Source organism: Notechis scutatus, unplaced genomic scaffold (genome assembly GCF_049901735.1).
Source record: "Notechis scutatus isolate UNSWTSFEM ecotype Mainland unplaced genomic scaffold, rNotScu1.2 NSCUSCF111, whole genome shotgun sequence".
In the NCBI taxonomy this organism is placed as follows: domain Eukaryota; kingdom Metazoa; phylum Chordata; class Lepidosauria; order Squamata; family Elapidae; genus Notechis; species Notechis scutatus.
This window is the reverse complement of record NW_028263139.1, coordinates 31,838-55,752: the sequence shown is the minus strand read 5'-3', so window position 1 is coordinate 55,752 and position 23,915 is coordinate 31,838. Positions and strand designations below refer to the sequence as shown.

At 42.6% G+C, this 23,915-nt stretch overlaps 1 long non-coding RNA gene across 3 annotated transcripts; it reads right to left on the bottom strand.

The window, feature by feature from the left end:
• Positions 1 to 3,639: 3,639 nt before the first annotated feature.
• On the bottom strand, positions 3,640 to 15,355 carry LOC148128606 (uncharacterized). 3 transcript variants are annotated; one of them, XR_015746236.1, is made up of 4 exons: positions 14,837 to 15,355; positions 14,235 to 14,326; positions 4,009 to 4,230; positions 3,640 to 3,872 (listed from the first exon to the last, which is right to left on the bottom strand). It is a non-coding gene; the product is annotated as an uncharacterized LOC148128606 (long non-coding RNA). The 3 variants fall into 3 exon arrangements; XR_015746235.1 differs by lacking the exon at positions 14,235 to 14,326 and having other exon boundaries at positions 3,642 to 3,866; positions 14,837 to 15,344; XR_015746234.1 differs by lacking the exon at positions 14,235 to 14,326 and having other exon boundaries at positions 3,643 to 3,872; positions 14,837 to 15,343.
• Between the last annotated feature and the right edge of the window lie 8,560 nt (positions 15,356 to 23,915).

Genomic DNA, 23,915 nt, shown 5'->3' with positions numbered 1-23,915 from the left:
ATCATGGTCCAGAATAGATATGATTTGGACATCAACAGAATTATTATCCAATATGCAAGAAATAAATATTGAAACAAGTACATGGGCAGACCATAATCCAATGACAATTAAATGGAAAGGACAAAAAAGAAGATCGAGATGGACATTAAACAATACTATTTTAAAGGAAAAAGACTTCACACAATGGATGGAAAAAGAATTGGCCTTCTTCTTTAATGAAAATAAAAAAGAAGATACTTCAATACAGAATGTTTGGGATACAATGAAGGCATATGCGAGAGGATTAATAATAGACTATACAAAGAAAAAGAACATTAGGAAGAGGCAAACCATCAAAGCTCTAGAAGATGACTACAAAAACTTGGAAAAAGAATTACAGAAAATGCCACAGAAAAAAGACATTAAACTTAAAATAGACATAACTAAACATAAAATGGGTCAGGTAGAGAAAGAAGAACTGGCACAAAAAATTAGAAGTGCTAAACAGAACTATTTTGAAGATGCAAATAGGCCAAGTAGATGGTTAGCATATAAACTGAGAAAGGAGAAAGAATCAAGGAAAATACTACAGTTAATAGATGATCAAGGCCAAATGTGCTATGGTAATAAGGAGAAAAGGGCAATTATCCGAGACTTTTATGGACAATTATATAAACAGGAGGATCTTGATGAGGAAAAATTAAACAGTATTTACAAAATGCTAACCTACCTAAGATACCGAAGAGACTGAAAAAATGTTAGAAAGTACTATAACAATGATGGAATTAACTGAAGCATTCAACAGACAGAATAATGGAAAAGCACCAGGTCCAGATGGGCTTCCGGCAGAATTTTATAAAACACTACAAGAATCATTGAGCATTCCACTGCTAGAAGTCATGAATGAAGTTATGTTAAATAAGAAAATACCTAAAACATGGTCAGAAGCTTATATTACACTTATTCCAAAAGAAGGGCCGACCTATTACAAATTAAGAACTATAGACCTATTTCTTTATTGAATGCGGATTATAAAATCTTTGCGTCAATTTTGGCAGAAAGGCTTAAAAAATACTTAAATAGTTTTATTCATCCTGATCAGAATGGATTTTGACCAAAGAGACAAATTAAAGATAACATGAGGGTAATTTTGGACACTTTGGAATACTATGAGGCGCATCCTGAAAAACAAATGGCTTTGATATTCCTAGATGCCCAAAAGGCATTTGATAATGTGAACTGGAGATTTATGTTACTATTACTGGAACAGATGGGCTTTGCTAGAAAGTTTATTCAAGCAATAGAAGCCACATATTATAAGCAAATGGCAAAAGTAATGATAGAAGGAGAATTTACAGACTCTATTAATATAAGAAAAGGCACAAGACAAGGATGTCCATTATCACCTTTGTTATTTGTATTGACTCTGGAAGTGTTGAATAGAAATATTAGAGAGGATCAAAATATAAAATGAATGAAAGTCAAAAAGGAGGAATTTAAATTGCAAGCTTTTGCGAATGACTTGGTTTTTATTTTGGAAGATCCTCTAGAGACAGCTCTAAAACTATTGGAAAAGATAGAGACGTACGGTGAGATGGCTGGTTTGAAAATAAATAAAGATAAAACAAAGATTCTGACAAAGAACATGTTATTAAGACAAAGAGAAGAACTGGCAGATCTATTGAAAATTCAAGTTACGAACAAGGTTAAATATTTGGGGATACATTTGACGCCAAGATGTACTACATTGAAAGAGAATAACTATATTAAACTTAAACAGCAGATAGCATCTGGTTTGAAGAAATGGGAAAACCTACAACTGTCATTGATAGGTAGAATTTCAACAATCAAGATGAATATTTTACCCAGAATTTTATATTTGTTCCAAACAATACCAATTAGGCTTGGCAAAGATTATTTTGAAGAATTAAATAAAATTGTGTTGAAGTATATATATGGCAAGGTAAGAAAGCGAGAATAAAATTAAAACTTTTACAAGATGCTAGAACTAGAGGAGGATTTGGCCTTCCTAATTGGGAGTTGTACTACCAAGCTGCAAATTTAATGTGGGCTAAAGAATGGATAACATTAAGAAAGACTAGATTGTTGATATTAGAAGGACATGATTTATTACTGGGCTGGCATGCTTTTCTGTGGTATAAGGTAACTAAATCACAGGGCTATTTTAGAAGGCATTATATACGGGAGTCTTTATGGTTGAACTGGGAGAAAATTAAGAGACAATGTTATTTGAAAATCCCAGTTTGGTTATCAACTATTGAAGCTTTTTCTTATCCTATAACGTATAAGAAGGAACAAACAGTTAGATATGGGGAAATATTGGATGAAAAGGGTGAACTTAAAATGATGCAAAATCTAGAAGAACAAGGTATAAAGACGAATTGGTTTTCATATGCGCAAATACACTCAAGGTATCTTAAAGATTCTAAAACAGAGGGATTTTATGATAAACTGACTGACCTAGATAGGATTTTGACAGGTACTGATGAAAAAGTGATCAAAAAATTATATAGTTACTTGCTGGAAATTAAATTAGAGGAAGAACAAGTTAAAGAAACGATGATTGCTTGGGGGAAGAATTTTGGATATGGGATTGATTTAGAGAAATGGCAAAAATTGTGGTCTCAAAATTATAAAATGACAATGTCAACAGCATATAAAGAAAATTTGTATAAGATATTTTACAGGTGGCATTTCCCCCCGACAAGAATAGCAAGAATGTTCAAGAATAAATCTGAAAAGTGCTGGAAATGTCATCAGATACCTGGCTCATATTACCATATGTGGTGGACTTGTGAGGACGCTAGAAAATATTGGACTAGAATTCGCATATGGTTGGAAAAAATGACAAAGAAACATATAGATTTGAAACCAGAGATTTTTTTATTGGGAATCTTACCTGATACATATAATAAAAATTTGAAGTATTTGATTGTAAATGTATTAACAGTGGCTAGGATTGTATTTGCTAAAAACTGGAAGAGTGAGAAAATACCATCAGAGGAATAAATTATTAAGAAAAAATTGGAATGTGCTGAAATGAGTAGATTGACATTTGAAATTAGAGAACAAGAAGATAAACAATTTGATGAAGTTTGGGATCTTTTTTATCAATGGTTAGATAATACAATATAATAATAGAATATTTAGAAACTTAGGAAATAACGAATATACACTTTTTCTTGGTTTTGATAATATTTCTAGAATATTTTATTAAGATAGATTTGGTATGATTTTATGAATTGTTATAAAATAAATTAATTAAATTATAGTTACCTCGTTTAAGCATAAATTAGTAAAATTATAGTCAAAGGATTGTTTAATAATGATATTAGGATATATAATTATTGATTGATAATATGAGTTATTATGTAATATAATTATTATGATGACTATGAAATAGATGCACAAAAACGAGTGGTAAACCAACCGATACACTGTCCGCAAATTTATGAAGAATGATGATGTTTTTATGTTATGTCTTATGTTATGTTTTATGTGTTTTTGTTTGTTGTTAAAATCAATAAAACTTTTACCAAAAAAAAAATAAGTGACATAAGAAGAAAAGGAGAGTGTTAGAATTGCACATGGAGGAGTGCAACTCCATCACCCCGCATGACTTACGAAGAAGAAGGTATAGGAGGGCTGTTGAAAGGCCACATTATAGGCGACACATATATTTCAGATTTGACCACACCAATGAGATGGTCCCCAGGCCTGTAAAAGCTCCATGGATTGTAGCCATCCTGGTGCTCCAAACTCAATGGGCATTTCCTTCTCAGCTTCCCACAGACTGATGGGGACACCAGCAGCAGCAGAAGCAGAAGCAGGAGGTCCATCATTCATGGCATTAATCAATCCACTTCCTGTTTCTAACACAAACAACAGGAACAGTTGGAAAAATTCAAAGACTCTGAGAAGTGCCAGTGGCTTTCCTGATCTAAACAGAGAACCACTCAGTTTCATCTGCAAAGGAGAGAAAGGTGCAATCAAGAGCAGAGCCTGTACCTGTCCCAAAACTTGGTCCCAGAGAGCTTCACCCAAGGAATTTATGCTTTTCTGATATAAGATCCTTTGCATGTGGCTTCAATCTGATGTCTACATCGAAGTCTAAAACTGGAGATATAGCATCACAGGTCTCAAAGGCCCAGATGGTCATAATTACAGTGAGAAGCAACTTCTCCTCTTGGGATCCTGAACTTTTTCTGGGCTCCATCTGCAGAGGAGAGGCTGGAATAAACCATGTTAGTAAAAATTACAGATATACCGCTGGGGTCACTGTTTTGTTGTGGTTGTGGTCCTTCCTCCCAGTCAGGGCAAGTCCAGAAAGTGATGCTGGGGAAGAGAATTCAGCACCCAGGAAATTGACTTCTGCTGTCCTTCAACATGGCCTCTTGTCTCCAGAGATTGCTGGGGAAGGTCACCCAGAGCTATGGAGTTTGGTGCCGCTTCTAAGTTAATGCCATTTAACTGTAGTGTTGCCTGTCTTCTAATGACAATCGGCACCCTTGAACTCTGCCCAAGGTTAAGAGTAGGCCCTGTTTGGAATTCTGTTTTATGTCATAATCCCATATATTGATCTTAATTGCAGCCGGTTTTAAAATTGCTTGTACCTTCAATGAAATTTAATTTCCCATCTTTTCTAGCAATATTAATTTTGAGATTAAAGCTCATTAAGAAGCAGGAAAGTGACAACTTGTGGACTAGATCATTGGGTAAATAGGGAGAAAATTATAGAATGGATGGAATTTTTTATTTTTATTTTCTTGTCATTCCTGTGTTATCTTACCATGTTCCTATAATACACCAAGATTCTTTTTATTTTGATTTTTCTTAGTTTTTTAAATAAAGAATGGACTGTAAGTTCTGCAGGTGCTATCTATCCATTCCTTTCTTCTTCTTTCTTTCTTTCTCTCTTTCTCTCTTTCTTTCTTTCTTTCTTTCTTTCTTTCTTTCTTTCTTTCTTTCTTTCTTTCTTTCTTTCTTTCTTTCTTTCTTTCTTTCTTTCTTTTTCTTTCTTCTTTCTTTCTTTCTTTCTTTCTTTCTTTCTTTCTTTCTTTCTTTCTTTCTTTCTTTCTTTCTTTCTATCTATCTACCTACCTACCTACCTACCTACCTACCTACCTACCGTGTTTCTCACAAAATAAGGCCAGGCCTTTTTTTTTTGACCCCCAAATAAATGGCTAATCCGTCTTTTGGGGGGTGACTCCCCCCACCTAGAGGGGCCCATATGCACGTACCTCTCCAAGAGGCTGTTTCTATCGGCTGACAAAGCTCCCCGAAGGCAGAGTCCCCAGCCGCTTCAGGGCGAGTCATGGCTGCCCATGTCCCCTTGCCATTAGGCAGTGTCTTTCGGGCAATGGAAGCTCCCCAAGGGCAGTCACCAGCCACTTCGATTGGCCGGTAGAAGCGGTCTCGGGGCAAGCGCGCACGCACACTCCCCTCGCCGGGATGCCGCTTTTATCAGCCAATCCAAGTGGCCGGTGACTGCCCTTGGGGAGCTTCCATCGCCTGAGAGACACTGCCTAAAGGCGAGGGGACACGGGCAGCCACGCCTCATCCCGACTGGGGACTCTGCCTTTGGGGGAGCTTCTATCGGTTGATGTTCTGTCGGTAGATCAGGGTATTCTAGCCTAGGCTACCTGCAGGGCACTCCTAAAGGCAAGTTTTCTCCCCACCCACCACCGCCCTTCCCCCCATTTCTCTTCACCTCGTGTAGTTCTAACGAACGATGTGAGAAATGGCGGGGAAACGCATAACCCTAAATTTTGGAGTGGGGCTTAATTTCACCTCATGCCTAGAAATCATGCTGGGCCTATTGGTGGAGGCCCTATTGTTGGAGAAACACGGTATCTATCTATCTATCTATCTATCTATCTATCTATCTATCTATCTATCTATCTATCTATCTATCATCTATATATTTATTTATCCATCCATATCTATCTCTATCTATCTCTATCTATTATCTATCTATATCTACCCATCCATCCAAATATCTCTCTCTCTCTCTCTCTCTCTCTCTCTCCATCTCTATCTATCTATATCATCTATCTATATCTACCCACCCATCCCTATCTGTCTGTCTGTCTGTCTACCTACCTACCTATCTATCTATCTATCATCTATCTATTATCTATCTATCTATCTATCTATCTATCTATCTATCTATCTATCTATCTATCTATCTATCTATCTCTATCTCTATCTCTATCTCTATCTCTATCTCTATCTCTATTTATCCATCCAGATCTGTCTCTATCTATCTATCTCTATCATCTATCTATATCTACCCACCCATCCCTATCTGTCTGTCTGTCTGTCTATCTATCTATCTATCTATCTATCTATCTATCTATCTATCTATCTATCATCTATCATCTATCTATCTATCTATCTATCTATCTATCTATCTATCTATCTATCTCTATATCTCTATATCTATTTAATCAACCATATCTATCTCTATCTATCCATCTCTATCTATCAACTATCTCTATCTACCCATCCATATCTATCTATCTATCTATCTATCTATCTATCTATCTATCTATCTATCATCTATCTATCTATCATCTATCATCTATCTATCTATCTATCTATCTATCTATCTATCTATCTATCTATCTATCTATCATCTATCATCTATCATCTATCATCTATCATCTATCTATCTATCTATCTATCTATCTATCTATCTATCTATCTATCTATCTATCTATCTCTATATCTATTTAATCAACCATATCTATCTCTATCTATCCATCTCTATCTATCAACTATCTCTATCTACCCATCCATATCTATCTATCTATCTATCTATCTATCTATCTATCTATCTATCTATCTATCTATCTATCTATCTATCTATCTATCTATCTATCTATCTACCTACCTACCTACCTACCTACCTACCTACCTACCTATCTATCATCTATCTATCTATCTATCTATCTATCTATCTATCTATCTATCTATCTATCTATCTATCTATCTATCTATCTATCTATCTGTGATGCCCACAATGTGGTGGATGGTGCAACCTGATTTATAGCGACAGGATTTCTGGAGATCTGGTGGCTCTTCCTCTGTTGTGGGGATCTTCTATTTGGGGGGGGACCCCTCTGACCTTCCCAATTTCTGGGGCTGGGACTTTCTATCCCAAAAAAGGTGCTGTTGGAACTCCTTTGTTCCTGGTTTATTGGCATCTGTTGTTCAGGGAGGATGTTTCTTCACTGGGAGAGACATTAATATGGACTTCTTGGCCCAGAAGGGGAACTGGGGGGCTGAGTGGGAGGGGGAACTGAAGGGACAGGCAGGCCCACCCTGGCAGGGAGGAGCAGAGGAAGGCCCGTATCCCAGGTCCACCGCTTGGAAGTTCTCCCCCTGAACCTCCCTCAGATTCTGCTCTCAGGGCCTGCAGACCAGATCCTGGGTGGCTCCGGGTTCAAGCTGTGGCTTTTCAGGGCCAGGTTGATGTGCAATGAGACTCTCTTCTCCTCCAGGAGGTTCCCAGCCATGTCTGACCGAAGCCGGGTGAGGCCCAGAGGGGAGGAAGCCCACCCCAACTTCTGGGTTTGTCCCAGGGAGACCCCAGAGGAGGGAGGAGGGGGGCTATGGTCATCCAGGGTTTCTCACCGGCCTTGAGGAGGCTCCATGTGGACCTCTGGCTTCTCTCAGGGGTGCTGCGAGGACCCCGGCCTGGTCAAGCATGTTGTGTGAACGGGGTCCTCGCCAGAAGAAAAGGGTCCCCAATACAGGTAGTCCTCAACTTATGACCACAACTGAGCCCAACATTTCTGTTGTTAAGTGAGACATCCATCAAGTGAGTTTTGCCCCATTTGATGGGCTTTCTTGCCACAGTCATTAAATGAATCATTGCAGTTGATAAGTTAGGAACCCGGTCATTAAGTGAATTTGGCTTCCCCGTTGACTTTGCTTGTCAGAAGGTTGTAAAAGGGGATCACAATGGCCCTGGGACGTTGGTGCCATTATAAACATGAAACTGTGGCCAAGCACCTGAATTCTGATCCCTGCATTTGATGTGCGGCTTTGCTCCGCATTTGGAAGGCTGCCCACTGGGTGGTCGAATGCATCAAGAAAGACACCAACGCAGGTTCTATCTTGGATGAGCTGCCCCGATCACAAGTTCGGGAAGCTCTTTTATTAAAAAACACACAGTGATACGTCACAAGCAGTGAATTCTATCCAATCATTAAGTTACATGAGAAGGAATATTAGTGCACACATAGTAACATCCAATTACAGTGCATGGTCAGTGTGAAAGGTACAAGGTAACAAATCAGCGCCTGCATTACAGTTATTCGCCCATGATGATGTGTTTGTTGATTGATGATCTCTGTTCCTGGTATGCTTTCAGCCTACGTGAGGCCTAGAGGCCTTGACGCCTGGTATGTACCAAAACTATAGAAACTAATTTATTACTGCATCTCCTCTGTTTTAGTTTTATAGAAAGAAATTTCTTCTGGATCTTCGTCACTGCCCATGCAAAAACTCGTGCGAGCGCACGCATTAGGGTCTTCTGAGGGTATGACTTTGTACAGAGGTTCCTTTTCCCAGAGGGCATTAACCTGTGCAATGGCGCGCTTTTCAGCTAACAAGGATAGACTATTGGAGATAGTGCGAATAAAAATTGGTAATACACATGGAAGAATAACACATCCTAAAGCAATCATACCTATGAGAGCTACTATAGCTTGTAATCCTGGTAGTTTTGGGAACCAGGAACTAAAAATATTTTTAAGATCAATACCTTGCCATACTTGATTAGGATTATAGGTTAATTGTCGCATCTCAGTTGTTAATTGTGCTACTACTTTGCCAACTTTATCAATTTGAAGACAACAATTCGTAAGATTGAACCTACCACACACCCCTCCTTCTTTGGCTAGTTTGTAATCTAAAGCTAAGTGATTTTGGTAAACAGCTGTGCGCAATTTGTCTGTGGCAGTTGCTAGAGTGTTTAGAGCTTTGTCTATTCGTTGGCCAGCTAAATCTAAAACAGCTTGTAAGCGAATAATTCTATTAATCATATATATGGGGGTTCTGTACCCCCAGGACCCGTCTTGGGCCCAAGTAGCCATGCCAAAGGTGCAGACGATTCTTTCTGAGCTCCAGGCATCCCCTGTATATTCTGATTGACAGGAGAAGCCTGCAAAGGCATTATCGGTGTTTCTTTTCCTGCGGGATAATGTATCATACACAGGGATGCCTAGTTCTTGCTTAATGGAGATCGGGAGGAGGAAAAAGGAAGGTCTTATCCACCCCAATGCACATGACCCTTGCCAATCTGCAGGAAGGGACGGATAGGCTGGGTTACCACAAATCCAATACATGTTATTTGGGGCTGTCCAAATTTGGGAAGATGTTGTGTCATTGAGATAGGGGAGGAGGGAGGTGTTGAACTTGGCAGGTGTGGTGGTAGCATTGTCAGGTGCTGTCCAAGTCTGGTAGGAGTTATCCCATGTACCTAAGCAAAGGAGGTGTCCTACTGGAGTGGACCCATTTCGGGAAAAGCAGTTTCTACCAATTAAGTTGGTGGTAATTGTCCAGATAAGTGGATCGGAAACTGTTCTAGCTGTTATGTTTCCTACAGAAGACATGTTGTTGAACAGTGATGGTGAGGCTTCCAAGGCTTGCCATGGCCATTGTTCTCCTGTGGTGGTTCCCCCACAGACAAAACAATTGGTTATTGCAAGTTGTTTTGCAATTTTTTCTGCCATATCCATGAACAAGTTTTTTGCAATTACACTGGTATCAGGGGCTTTTTCTAATTTCCTTAAATTATTATATACCGACCAGCCCAATGATGTTTCCTTACCTTCATATATCACTTCGGTTTTTATGGTAATGTAAGTGTTTGGATCCGATCCTGTGCCATCAATCCCTATACCATAAGTATCCAAGGCAGGGTGTTGTCTGGAGATGGTGATTTCTACCTTATTGTCTGTGGTAGACCCTGATATTTGTTTGAAATGTGACAAATGATTGCAGCCCAAGTACCCTCCCCCAGTATAAACACAGACACAAGACCAACCTGAGCACTCGATGGAACCTCCACAAGGGACCCATTGATTGGGGTTCCCTATGGCCCAGTTGATGGGTGTAGGACACAAATATTTATGATTGTGAGCGTATGTTCTTTTCCAGTCAACCGACCCGCATGAATGTCCCCCTGGTTTAGAACAAGCAATACAAACATCAAAGGTTAAAACAATTGGGTTAGTACCGTCCTTGAGCACGGTGGTGTGGTTTAGGTAATAAAGTTTTCCCTCCCCCTCAGGATCAGATCTGCCAGAGGTTCTTGGAAGTCCCGCCCATAAGGTAACGTTGAGATGAACAGCCGTCTTGGGATCGTAGCAAATGGTTTTTGAGTTCATCTTTTGGCAGGTTTTTCCGGTAGGAAGGCACTTCTGCGGTTGTTGGGTATGGTAGATGAGAGTTAATTGAATGAAGCCTGCTTGTGTGGTTTTGAAAAGGCAGGGGGAGTTCAAAGGTGTTGATCTGGAAAGAAGCATTGCTGGAGATACGGAGCCATGGCTGAGGGAGTGTCGACCATCTGAGATGGGGGGGGGAAATGTCCCCAGATGCGGTGCAGGTCAGCAGGAGGGGGGTGCCTGGCGTGAAGGGTCACTCGAGATGGAATGGAGACCTTGGAGGCATGTGCAGCAAGAAGGAGGAAGAGGGTCGGCAAGGCAACGAGACGAATCATGTTGATATGTCTGCAGGTGATGATTTTTCTACTTTGGGGTGGTATGGTCTGACGTGTCGTCCAGGAACCCACAGGACACGATCTGGAAGCTGGATAGCTGCGTAGCCACGACCCCAGGTGAGGAGACCAGCAGGGCCTTTCCAAGTAGGGTCTGGCAGTTGGCGGTAGTATACCTGTGGTTTGGGAGAATCAGGGGAAGGGGGGGAGGAAAAATGTCGCTCCGCTGCCGTCATAGCAGGGGTGCCTGAGAGATTGAGGAAGTTGAGAGTATAAAGACAGAGATTAAGAGTGTCTTGCATCGCCGGGAGGCTAGGGGTTCTTTTCCCTTTGATCAAATGTCGTTCTAACACTGTTTTTAGCGTTAAGTTAGCTCTCTCTACCAGGGCTTGTCCCTGACTGTTATAAGGGATCCCAAATTTGTGGGTAATTTGCCACTTAGTGCAAAATTCTGACATAGCTGTGCTAGTGTATGCAGGACCATTATCTGTTTTTATTTCATTTGGGCGTCCCAACGATGCAAAAGTGCGAATGCAATGATTGATGACATGTTTGGAGGCTTCTCCTCTTTGCGGGGTCGCCATTATGAACCCTGAATAAGTATCAATTGTGACATGCAGATACTTCCAGGGGGCAAATGGAGGAAACTGAGTAACGTCCATCTGCCATATTTCGCAGGCTTTCAACCCGCGGGGATTTACCCCTAAGGGAATGGAATGGGCTTGTTGACTACAGGTGGGGCATTGCTGTCTAATGGCTGAAGCTTCGGCCATAGTGAGGTTGAAATGTTTCGTGAGAGCTTTGGTGTTTTGATGGAAATAAGAATGGCTCTCCCAAGGAGTCAATGTGTGTGATGTCATGATGCCTGCAGCTGCTTGATCAGCCACATCATTGCCTTCCTGGAGGATTCCTGGGAAGGGTTGGTGGCTGCGAATGTGTGCTACAAAGAGCGGGTGCTGACGCTGTGCAATAAGGTGTTGCAATGTAACAAAAAGAGAGAGAAGGTTTTTATCAATAGCGGGAGAGAGGTAAGAGTCATGAATAGTAGAGACTATTTGAGTAACATATAGGCTGTCTAGGATTAAATTGAGGGGTTCGTTAAAATTCTGGAGGACTAATATGGTTGCAGCAAGTTCAGCCCTTTGTGGTGATGTCTGCACAGGAGTGGTTTTAGTGTGCCACACCCCATTCCTTTGCCAAGCGCATGCTCCTCTTTCCCTACTGCCATCAGCAAATATAGTCAAGGCGTTGACCAAAGGTCCTTTGCTGATGGGAGAGGAGAAAGAAATGGGTATAGTCCGAATGATTTGAAAACGTGGATCAGCGGGTGGTGGCAGGAAACTAGTCCAGGCCAGTCGGCTAAGGCAAACTTAATTTCCTGGGAGTTTTGGAATAGAGATTCGCATATTTGTAGTGAAAAAGGGATATAAAGTGTGAAGACATCTATTCCCATAAGTAATTTTGCATGGCTCCTACCTTTTATGATCAATTGAGCCAATTGAGCTGATTTGGAAGTGATAGAGCATCGTGGCGTATGGGAAAGATGGATCCACTCTATGATGTGGAGTTTTTGGTCTTTTTGAGTTACTGCTGCGGTCATAAGCCTCGGGGTGGTTAAAATGACCACATCTAGAGGAGTATTGGCAGCAGCTCTATCTACCCATACCTTTTGGATATTTTCTTCTATTTGAGTTATTGCTTGAAGCTGAGGTAGCTGCAAGGATATTATGTCAGCAGGCTTTTTCCCCCAAGTAAGGGCTTCAAACAATGGAGAAAGAATATCAGTGGTTAAAGACAGGAAAGGTCGGGCCCAGTTTATGGTACCCAGATATTGCTGAAGTTGAACCAGAATGGGTTGAGAAGGTAGAGACAAATAGGGAAGTGAAGGATAGGCAGTAGTTGAAAGCATTTTATAGCCCAGATATGCGTATGGAGTTAGTACTTCGGTGAAATCAATCTGTGTTCTCTGGAAAGGCCAGCCCACTAAGGGTCGCCCTCCCATTTCTTTTTTCCTTGCTGCTTTCTTGTTTACTTTCAAACATATAGTCCAAGAGGGAAGCCCCCCTTCGGGCAGATAGAGGCTGCAGAATCCTCTTGCAATCCTCATTTGCATTTTCAACAGCCAGTTTTAACAGAAGCTCTTTACGGGCTTCTTCATTCGAGATTTGCCTCTGAATGGCCTTCTGAAGTTCCTCTACAAACTCAGCATAAGGCTGATGTTGTTAATGAAGCCTCTGACATATGATGCCTGGATGCCGTACATGGCCACGGCTTGTTTTAAATCTCTGATTAATTTCATGGGTAAGGGTTCAAGTCTAGGCACCATATTTCTGGCTCCATCCCCTATATATTCAACAGGACACAGAGAGACAGCTCCTCCAGGGTAAGAGAGCCCTCCCTGCTTGCACGATCGTTCCCATGGGTGTTTGATCCTCCGCTGAATTTGAGTTAGGAGGATTTATGGGTTTAGGAGCTGTGGGGGAGGAAGCTTCTAACGGGAAAGCGTCCTTTGTTTTGGTTTCAGCTGTATAGGGAGGAGGACCTGGGGGGGCTTTGGTCAGTGCTAAACCATGGATTTTTAAACATTCCAGGACTATTCTCCATGTGGTCAGAATCTTTGGCAGAGCCCTGGGGTTATCATGAAAATAATCACCCAAACGTTGCCATGTGGAGACTTTCAATGACCCTTTCTCCGGATAAGCTGGATATTGTGTGTAAATGTAAGTCAAAAGGGTGATAAGGTCCTTTTTAGTTGGAACCGGGAGCTTTTTGCCCTGATTCCTAAGAATACGAATTGAGCTCTTCGTTAGTTCTCCTAATTCCTGCAAATGTGCTATCTGCTTTTTGGAGAACTTTCCGCCCATACTCACCTGAAGGGAGGATGTCTTCTTTGCAGAAGATTCCTGGGGAGGGATCCGTGACACGAAACGGCGTCCCAGAGTTGCAACTGGCTCGTCCGGCCGGGTGAGATAAGCAGTCGAAGATAAACGCACCCGTTTCTTTTAATGGATCACGTCGGGGTCACCAGATGTGGCTTTGCTCCGCATTTGGAAGGCTGCCCACTGGGTGGTTGAATGCATCAAGAAAGACACCAACGCAGGTTCTATCTTGGATGAGCTGCCCCGATCACAAGTTCGGGAAGCTCTTTTATTAAAAAACACACAGTGATACGTGAGAAGGAATATTAGTGCACACATAGTAACATCCAATTACAGTGCATGGTCAGTGTGAAAGGTACAAGGTAACAAATCAGCGCCTGCATTACAGTTATTCGCCCATGATGACGTGTTTGTTGATTGATGATCTCTGTTCCTGGTACGCTTTCAGCCTACGTGAGGCCTAGAGGCCTTGAGGCCTGGTATGTACCGAAACTATAGAAACTAATTTATTACTGCATTGATGCTGCAAAGGTCATTAATTGTGAAAAATGGTCCTAAGTTCCATTTCTCAGTGCGGTTGTAACTTGGATCGGTCACTAAATGAATGGTTGGGAGTCGAGGCCTGCCTGTGTATCTCCTCTTGATCAGCTTCTCTTCCAGGAATTCATCTTCTTCCGAGTTCCCATCATCCACTGACTACTCGGCCAAATGGTTCAACCTTGGGAAACAAACCATGGTTAAGAGGTGTGGAAAGGGAACTTCACGAGGACAGTAGTGTCACCCACGCAGGAAAAGCCCAAAGGGAACATCAGGCCAGCCATAAAACAAACTTGCATAGGAAAAGGAATCAAATAAAAGGTATTAAAGAAGCCCCTTAGAGAAAAGCCCAAATAATTAAGAAAAGTAGGGAAAGAAAGAAAAGAAAACCCTTACAAACACAAGACATGCCAAATCAGCAAAACAAACAGACAAAAGGCACAAAATATATCACAAAGGAGACAGACAGGAGATTGCCACAAAACAAATATAAGAAACCATTAAGCTAAAAAAGATTAGGACGAAACCGATAAAACAATCAAACCACCCCGCAAAGTTTGCCTTCCGCACCCCGCGGAGTTTACCCTCTGGCGGGAAGAAAGACAACCCCTGACAGGATTTAAAACATGAAGAAATACAAACACAAGCACTCACACAAAAGGAGAAAAGGGTATAAAAACCAGGGACTTACCATTCGAAGGTAGCTAGCCCAGGAACGCAGACTTCTTGCTATCTCTCGCCTTCCTGAAAAATAAAAAGATCCGGCTTTCAAGCAGTTGTCCGTATCCTTGCGCCGGAGCTCTCCCAGCGGGAAATCGAATCCTCAGAAGAAAGGCATTTTGACAGCCTTTCAACAGAGGTGCAAATGTGAATGCGGCCACTGGGGAAGAGACCGGGTTCAGAGGGTCATGTGGATCCCACCAGAGTCAGTTGGGTGGCTGGGGCTTCAATCCGGGGGGGGGGGCTGTGTTCCAGTCCTGCCTGGGGAGCCAAGCCAGCTAGGAGGCTCTGGGCCAGCCGCTCTCTCGGAGCCCTGGGAAAGAGGCAATGGCAATGGCTTCTGAGCAGCCTGGCCAAGATCTCTGGGCCGGCCTCCCCTGGGGGCTTCCGGACCACCTTCCCACCCATCTGGCCGAGGCTGAGGGGCCTCTCTGGGCCTGGTTTCCTCCTCACCGGTCAAGCAGCCTCCAAAGGGCTGGATTCGGAGAGGGTTTGGCAGGGGACTGTGCTGTGAGGAGGGGGCACGCAGGGGTCCTGCAGGGCCAGGGGGTCTGCAGTGGGTCTGCCCCTCCCCAGTGAGGGCAGGGAGGGAGGGAGGCAGGGGGGAGCCCCTCCCATCTAGTCTGGGCAGCTCAGGTGCTATCAAAAAGCCCCCACCTCTGAGGGAGGAGCCTTCCTTGGGATTGGCTGGGAGAGCGGCTCTGACATCACAGATGGGGGACAGGTGGAGCTCCCAGGTGAGCCCTGGGGCACCTGCAGGCCAGGTGGGGCTGGTGGGGTCCAGGGGGAGGGGAGGTCAGCCTGGGGCCCTGCTGCCAATTTCCCCTGGGGCAGCCAGGGCTTCTTCCTCCTCCTGCTCTGGGAAGTGGGGCGCCCCCTGGAGGGGCTCCCTCTGGCCTTGCTGGGCAGGGTGGGGGATCTGCCCCATGGGGGCCCAGGGCAGGGGGAGTGAATGGGGTGAGGGTCCCCAGGTTGCATCTCTTGCCAGGATCCGAGTCTGGTGTGCCAGCTTTGCACCTGGCAGGTGGGGCTGCTGTTCCCCAGGTGTGAAGCCCACCAGCTCCTGGTCCCGGCCAGAAGGAAGGGCCGAGGCCGGAGGAGAGTCTCTTGGCCCTTTCAGAAGTCAGGCAATGGCTTTCCGAGTGGCAGGAGACCCCAAAATCAGGGAGGTCAGGCTGAACCCCAGGAGCTCTGCCCCCCTGAATGTCCAGCTTCATTTCCCTCAGAACCCCGAAGGGGCTTCCAGGCCGTTTCTTTCCCAGGGAGGCGGAGGAGGAAGATGGACGGAGGAGGGAAAAGAGGCAGGAGGGGAATCGGGTGGAAGGAGGAGGAGGAGGAAGAGGAGGCCGGGAGAAACTTCCCTGCAGCTCTGCCAGGACATATCAGGGAATCCTCCTCTTCCCTCCCTCCTGTGATGGTTTCGCTCTTTCCTGGCAGAGGGTCCTCGACCTTCAGCTGTTCCATTTAGTGACCATTCAACACCACAGTGGCACTAAAAAGTGACTTAGGGCCCTTTCCACACTGTGGCCCTGGCAGCCTCCCTGGGGTCCCAGGATTTACATTTAGAACAACTGTCTCACACGTATGAAGGCCACAGTGTCCCGGGTGTGTGTCACATGATCCCCTTTTCGCGAGCAAAGTCAGTGGAGAAGCCGGATGCACCTAAGAACCGTCTGGCTGACTTAACATCTGCAGTGATTTGCTTAGCAAACAGGGCCAGAAATGTCATAAAGTGGGTCAAAACTCATTTAACAACCGTCTCCCCAGCAACATGAGTGTTGGGCTCCATGGCGAGGGACTTCCTGCCTTGTCTGTCTGGAGGTCTCAGGGCTGCCTTTGAGGCCGCCTCAAGGGCTTCTCCAGGCTGCCCTGCGTTGGGCCCCACCTCTCTTCTTGCCAGGCCCCCCAAAAAGGGGTTGGGGGCACCTGGAGGCCCCAGGTCTTCTGGTTGTGGGGATGTGGCACTTATAGTGGGCTCTGCGGCCCCTTGGCCTCCCCACCTCCGAGGCTCTGAAGTGCCCTTGGGGGTCCCTGTGTCCCAGGTCTCCAGTCGTTGGGGGGTTTCACTCCCATGCACCCCTCGGTCCAGGAGGGAGAACTGGGGGTCTGAGACAGGAGGGGGAGCGGAGGAGATGGGGGCAGGGGGGCAGGAAGCACCAGATGCCCAGGGCAGCCCCATCGCCCAGAGCAGGAGGAGGAGGATCCCTGCAGGCTGGGAGAGGAGGAGGGCTCCCACCCAGGCGGCCCAGGGGGAAGGGGAGCTCCAGAGCCAGAGAGGGAGGCAGAACTGGCCGGGCTTCTCCCCAGCCGCCTCCTCGGTGGTTTCCTGGCTGTGTGGCTGGGAAGGCCGGCCTCCCCGTGGTTGTCCAGCCCCCTTTTAGGAACCTCCAGGTGGGATGAACCCTCCACCTTCCCAGGGAGGCCATTCCATGCCTGCAGGTCTCTGCAGGTCCTGCCTGGTCTTTTCCCCCCTCTTGGAGACCCCTGGAGAACTGGGCTCATGGCAGGCGATTCAAGGAGGGAAGAGCTCAGTCTTGGATTCAGGAAGTGCCACTCAGAAAGTGTCACCTTAGATATTCCAACCAAGTTGCTTTTTTAGGATGTTCTCTTTGTAATGAACATTTAATGGAGGAATTCTAATATCTTTATTAGCAAGTGTGGCATGAAGGGCAACATTTTGTAGAGGTTTTCAAGCTGGCTGAGAAAATGCCCCCAAAGACATCTCAGATGCTCCTCTGGAAATGACCATCAAATATTTAATTTGACCACCCTGTTCTCCTCCATTAGGTTCACCAACATTTTAATTAATGTCTTTGATGAAGGGAAAAAGGGAATGTCCCTTAGAACCAGGGATGGATTTCTAAGACCATAGAACAAGGGTCTTCAAACTTGGCAAGTTTAAGACTTGTGGACTTCAACTCCTAGATTTCCTGAGCTAACGTGACTGGAAGGAGGAATTCTGGGGGTTGAAGTCCACAAGTCTTAAAGCTGTCAAGTTTGAAGGCCCCTGCCATAGAAGATCACAGGGTCCATGGGGCCTTGGATTTTGGGTGTGTCCACGTGAGGTGGTCTGAGTTGAGATGGATTAAAATAAAGATTTTTCTAATTGTCTATCTGGAAATGAATCTAGCAGGACAGATTTGTCACATTTTGGAACAAACCTCTCAAGGGGGAAAGGGGCCATGAGAGCAGGAGGGCCAGAGTCTGAAATTATGCAGGGACACACAAGGCCTAAATCTTAGGCCAAGCCAGGAATTCTCTACATTCAGGGCTTCCTGGCTCAGGACAGGACATAATTCTGCATTGTTCCTTGTATTTTTCCATTCACTGGCCTGGTTTCCAAGGTGGCAGCTGGAGAACTCCCTGGGGAGCCAAGAAGGAGGAAGAAATAAATCCCCAGATTTTCCCTTAATTATAGGGGGGAAGAGGGACACCTGCCACGGCTCCTTTGCACATCTGGGAATGAGCCTGTGAACAAGAACTCGGCTAAAAGTTTGAAAATTAATTGGGGGGGGGGGAATGTACTTTTACTGCTGAAAGAAAACAAGGCTGAGATGTGGTGATGAAAGAACAAGCAATCCTGGCTAGTTCATGCCCAGGTTTCCTGCCCTCCTGAAAGGGCTCCCTGCAGATGGAGACCCTCAATGGGGTCAGGGTTCCTTCCCTGAGAGCCAACCCACTCCCAGGACTCAGGCTGGGTCTCCTCTACACTTATCTGGCTCTGAGGCACATTTGGTTTTTTTGAGGAGGGGAGTCAAGACCCCCCTCCCAATGGGGGAGCAAAGAGGGGGGACGTCCCAAACCAACAGCTGCATCAGATGTAAACAAATCCCAAAAATGGTCATCAACAAGTTGCAGCAGGTGAATAATAATAATAATAATAATAATAATAATAATAATAATAATAATAATAGGTCAGCTGCAGAAGGCCACCTTACTGGGATCTGTTCGCATAATCCTCCGATACATCACGCAGTCCTAAACACTTGGGAAATGTTCGACTAGTGATTTGTGATATGAAACCCAGCATGGTTATCTCATTTGCTGTGTATACTGTAATAATAATAATAATAATAATAATAATAATAATAATAATAATAATAATAATAATAATATCATGCAGTGAATACAGGAAACAACCAGGGAAGCTCTGAAGTTTAGATGGACTTCTGATTGAAAGACAAAATGATTGAACTAATGATTTCTGGATTTTAAAAAAATTCCAAGAGGGTGGGTGTCACGCCCCTGTCAGAGTCTGAATCTGAGGAGGAAGACGAACAGCTGACAGGGGGTGGGAGTGTGGCTCCGTTGGCTGTGGAGGAGGCTGGGGAAGGGCAAAGTACGGCTGGGCAGAGCAGGAAAGAGGTAGAACAAGGGAGAGGAAGTTCAAAGGAAGACCCAGGCCCACCCCTTCTTCATCTTAGGGCACACAGGGAGGAATGGAGAAGAGAGCAACATGGGTTGCGTGGCTTACGGGGGAGGAAAGGGCCCTGATTCCCTTCATTAGCCACACCTGGGAAGAGAGTTTAAAAGAAATGCATGCTGACTGCAGCAGCTGCTGGGAGCAAATGTGACTTTATCCTGTGTTGTCTTTGCTTATCTGTGCTCCTGGCTATGTGAGTTTTTCCATTCCTTCACATTTGGAATTCTTGATCCTGCCCTGCCAAACTAATTACCTCAGTTTGGCTTGATTGGATTTAAAGTTACAGCTTTTGTTGACTATGTTTTGGACTTGATTCCCTGCAGTTAAAGGCTGTTCCTGGGAGAGTTCTTCTCCAGCCAGAAGGTAACCTGGACATTGGGGACAATGTTGGCGCCATTAAAGGGACTCTTATTGATTATCTGACTATGTTGCCTTTGTGCCACACCCTGGCTCATCACATTGGGGGGGGAGAGGAATGAGGTGACAATATTTTATTTCTTACCAACTTTTTTCTCCACTAGGACAAATAATAATAATAATTTATTTCTTTAGAGAAAGGAAGCAAAGTCAGTAATACCTTGAAGGAGATGTCTCCCCTTGAGGTGGGGCAGAAATGAGGGCCAGGCCACAAGCTCAGGGAGGAGGGAGGGCTTTCCAGGCAGGAGCATCTTCGGAAGGGAAGGGAAGGAAAGGGAAGCCCCTCCAGGCTGCATTCCACCTGCCACTCCCTGAAGGACCCTTCAAAAGACCTCCAGGGTCTTTTACTTTTTGTTAGAATTGTTTGTTATTTCTTATTTTCTTTATTTTACTTCCCTTCTGGTTGGATTTGTATGTCTGGATTTTAGCCTTTAACCCAGGAACTAGAATATAATTTTTCTTTTGCTTCTTTTTTATTAAGAGAAATACATAGACTATCATTTTTTTATTTTTTTCCTCCTTCCCCTTATCCTCTTTTTTTAAAATCCTTTTTATCCTTTTTTCCACATCCTCCCTTTTCTTTTTGCATATTATTGGAACCAATTGGATTAAGGGATACAAGTGCCTTAAGATTTTTCTCCTCCTTTTTTATTTTTTGGAGTGGCAGCTGCTTGCTTTCGCTCTCTTTTCTTTCCTTTTTTTCTCTCTCTCTCTTCTTATAGCTAAGTATTACAAGATGAGCAGAAAGACAACAGCCCCAGCTTCTTCAATACCAATAGCCTCCTCTTCACCATCTGGAGGACAACGATCAATACAGACAATATTACAACAGGAGAAAGAGAAGGAAGTGATGTTGCAGATGATTATGCAAGGAATCCAGAAGATTGAAAAGAGAACGAAGAATATTGAGCAAAGAACTGAAAAGACAGATGAGAAAATAGAGAATATTCAACCGATGATTATGAAATATGAGGACAGATTTAAGAAAATTGAAGAAGAAGATATACAAAGAGATAAGAAAATTGGAGATATTGATACTCGATTGAATGAAGTTGAAAAGGGCAGGAGTGGACCATTAGGATGGAAAATCGATAGATAAGGATTTTACCTGAGATTTCAAAATGTAAAAAAAGAAAAAGGTGAACACCTTGCTGAAATAATGACAGAAATATTGGCAGAAGTGTTAGAGATAACCAAAGAGATGATGATGGATGGGATGGATGAAGTGTTCCGTGTCTATAAAAGATATGCAATGAGAAATAAGTTACCAAGAGAAGTTCACATCAGATTTACTAAGAAAATTATTAAAACTCAGATACTGCATGTGGCAAGAGAGAAAACATTAAACTACGAAGACAAAGAAATTGTGGTGCTGAAACAGGTACCAAGAAGAGTAAGAGAGATGAGAAGAGAATATTTATTTTTGACTAAAGAGTTACTTAAAAGAGGAGTAAATTACAGATGGTTGATACCAGAAGGTCTCTTGTTCACCTGGCAGGAACAGAGACACAGAATTGACACAGTCGAAAAAGCTGAGCTATTCTACTTAGAATATCTTAGAGGAAAGAAGGAAGATACAAGGAAAGAAGACTCACTAATCGAATTTCAAGAGGAGTGTACTGCAGTAATTGAAAAAGAAAAAGAAGGTGCAGTAGGTGATGTACCCAGAGAGCAATGAGAACTAAGATCTACTAGAGCAATAAAACCCTCTTACAAAGCCTAATATGGATGAAAGAAAATTTATTACAATTTACATAAATGGACTTAATTTAGCTACTAAAAGAAGAAAAGTATTTCATAAATTAGAGAAATTAAAGTTCGATATAATCTGCCAACAAGAAGTACATATTAAAAAACAACATGATTATATATTGAAACAAAAAAAAGTAGGGAAATTATTCACATCGTTGACACAATGTAAAAAAAGAGGTGTGGTCTTATATATTAGAGATACAATCCCCACAGAACCAATTTATACAGAATATGATGGAAGGATTTTGATGGTGGAAATAATGGACAATAATGTAAAAACATTTTAAATCACAATTTATGTTCCAAATGACAATCAAGAAGAATTTTACAAGAAATTACATATGAAAATAATTGAACTGGACTATGCTAATATTTGTATGATGGGAGATTTCAATGGAATAATTAATGATCAATTGGATTATAAAACGCAGAAATCAACAAAGAAAACTAGAAAGACACTACCAAAATCTTTCTTTCAAATGATAGAAGAAGCAAACTTAAAAGATCCATGGAGAGAGAGAAATGTGGAAAATAAGCAATATACCTTTTATTCAAACAGACATGCATCATGGTCTAGAATAGATATGATATGGATGTCAGCAGAATTACTTGCTAATATATGAGAAATTGAAATAGAAACAAGCACTTGGGCAGATCACAACACAATGACAGTCATTTGGAAAGGACAAAAGAGGAGATCTAGATGGACCTTAAATAATACAATAGTAAAGGAAAAAGACTTTAAACAGAAAATAGAGAAAGAATTGGTTTTCTTTTTTAAAGAAAATAAAAAAGAGGATACATCTTTACAGAATCTCTGGGACACGATGAAGGCCTACACAAGAGGCTTGATAATAGACTATACAAGGAAAAGAAATATAAAAAAGAAAAAACTTTCAAAAGATGACTATAAGAGATTGGAAAAAGAATTACAGAAGTTTCTGCAAAAAAAGACATTAAAATTAAAATGGACATAACAAAACATAAAATGGGACTAATGGAAAAAGAGGAATTAGCACAAAAAAATTAAAAATGCTAAACAGAATTACTTTGAAGATGCAAACAAACCAGGCAGATGGTTAGCCTATAAATTGAGAAAGGAAAGAGAATCAAGAAGGATTAGCTAATTAATAAATGAAGAAGGATATTTATTTTATTTATTTATTTATTTGATTTGCCAATTGTTTACAAGATAATAAGTATAAGTGTATACATAGTTGTGAATACATGAAATGGGTACATATAAGAAAAATAAAAGAATAAGAGAAACAATAGGACAGGGACGGTAGGCACGTTGATGCGCTTATGCACGCCCCCTACAGACCTCTTAGGAAAGGGGTGAGGTCAATAGTAGACAGTCTAAAGTTAAAGTTTTTGGGGTTTGGGGAAGAGACTACAGAGTCGGGTAGAGTATTCCAGACATTGACCACTCTATTGCTGAAGTCGTATTTCCTGCAATCAAGTTTGGTGCGGTTTACTTTGAGTTTGTATCTATTGTGTGCTCTTGTGTTGTTATGGTTGAAGCTGAAGTATTCATTGACAGGTAGGACATTGCAATGTATGATTTTATATACCATGCTTAAGTCAGACCGAAGACGGCGTAATTCAAGGTTTTCTAGTTCTAGAATTTCAAGTCTGGTGGCATAAGGTATTCTACAACGAGTAGAAGAGTGGAGAACTCTTCTTGTGAAATATTTCTGGACTTTCTCAATTGTGCTAATATCAGATACGTAATGAGGGTTCCAGACTGATGAACTGTATTCGAGTATTGGTCTAGCAAATGTTTTGTATGCTCTAGTTAGTAGTGTGATATTACCAGAGAAAAAGCTACGTAGGATTAGGTTAACAACTCTTAATGCCTTTTTGGCTATGTAGTTGCAGTGGGCTCTAGCACTTAGATCATTAGAGGTGAGTATTCCAAGGTCCTTTACAGAGCTTGGGTCATCAACAAGATCTTGACTATTCAGCTTGTATTTTATTTTCTGATTTTTTTGCCAATATGTAAGACAGAGCATTTATTTGTTGAGATTTGCAGTTGCCATTTGTTTGACCATTCAGATACATAGTCAAGATCTTTTTGTAGGGTAGCAGTATTGTCTGTGGTATTGAACAGCTTTACATCATCAGCGAAGAGAACGCAATTGCTCTTAATATGATCACAGAGGTCGTTTATGTAGAGTATGAAGAGAGTTGGTCCTAGAACACTGCCTTGGGGGACACCACTATTGACAGGTACTGGATTTGATAGGACGCTCCCGATTTTGACCATTTGTTGTCTGTTTGACAGGAATGCTTCTATCCAGTTATTCAGTTGTCCAGAGATACCATAGGATTTTATTTTTAGGAGTAGTTTGTCGTGTACCACTGAATCAAAGGCTTTACAGAAGTCTATGTAGATTGCGTCTATTGCTTTGCCCTGGTCGAGTTGTGTCGTCCATATGTTTTTGCAGTGTAAATT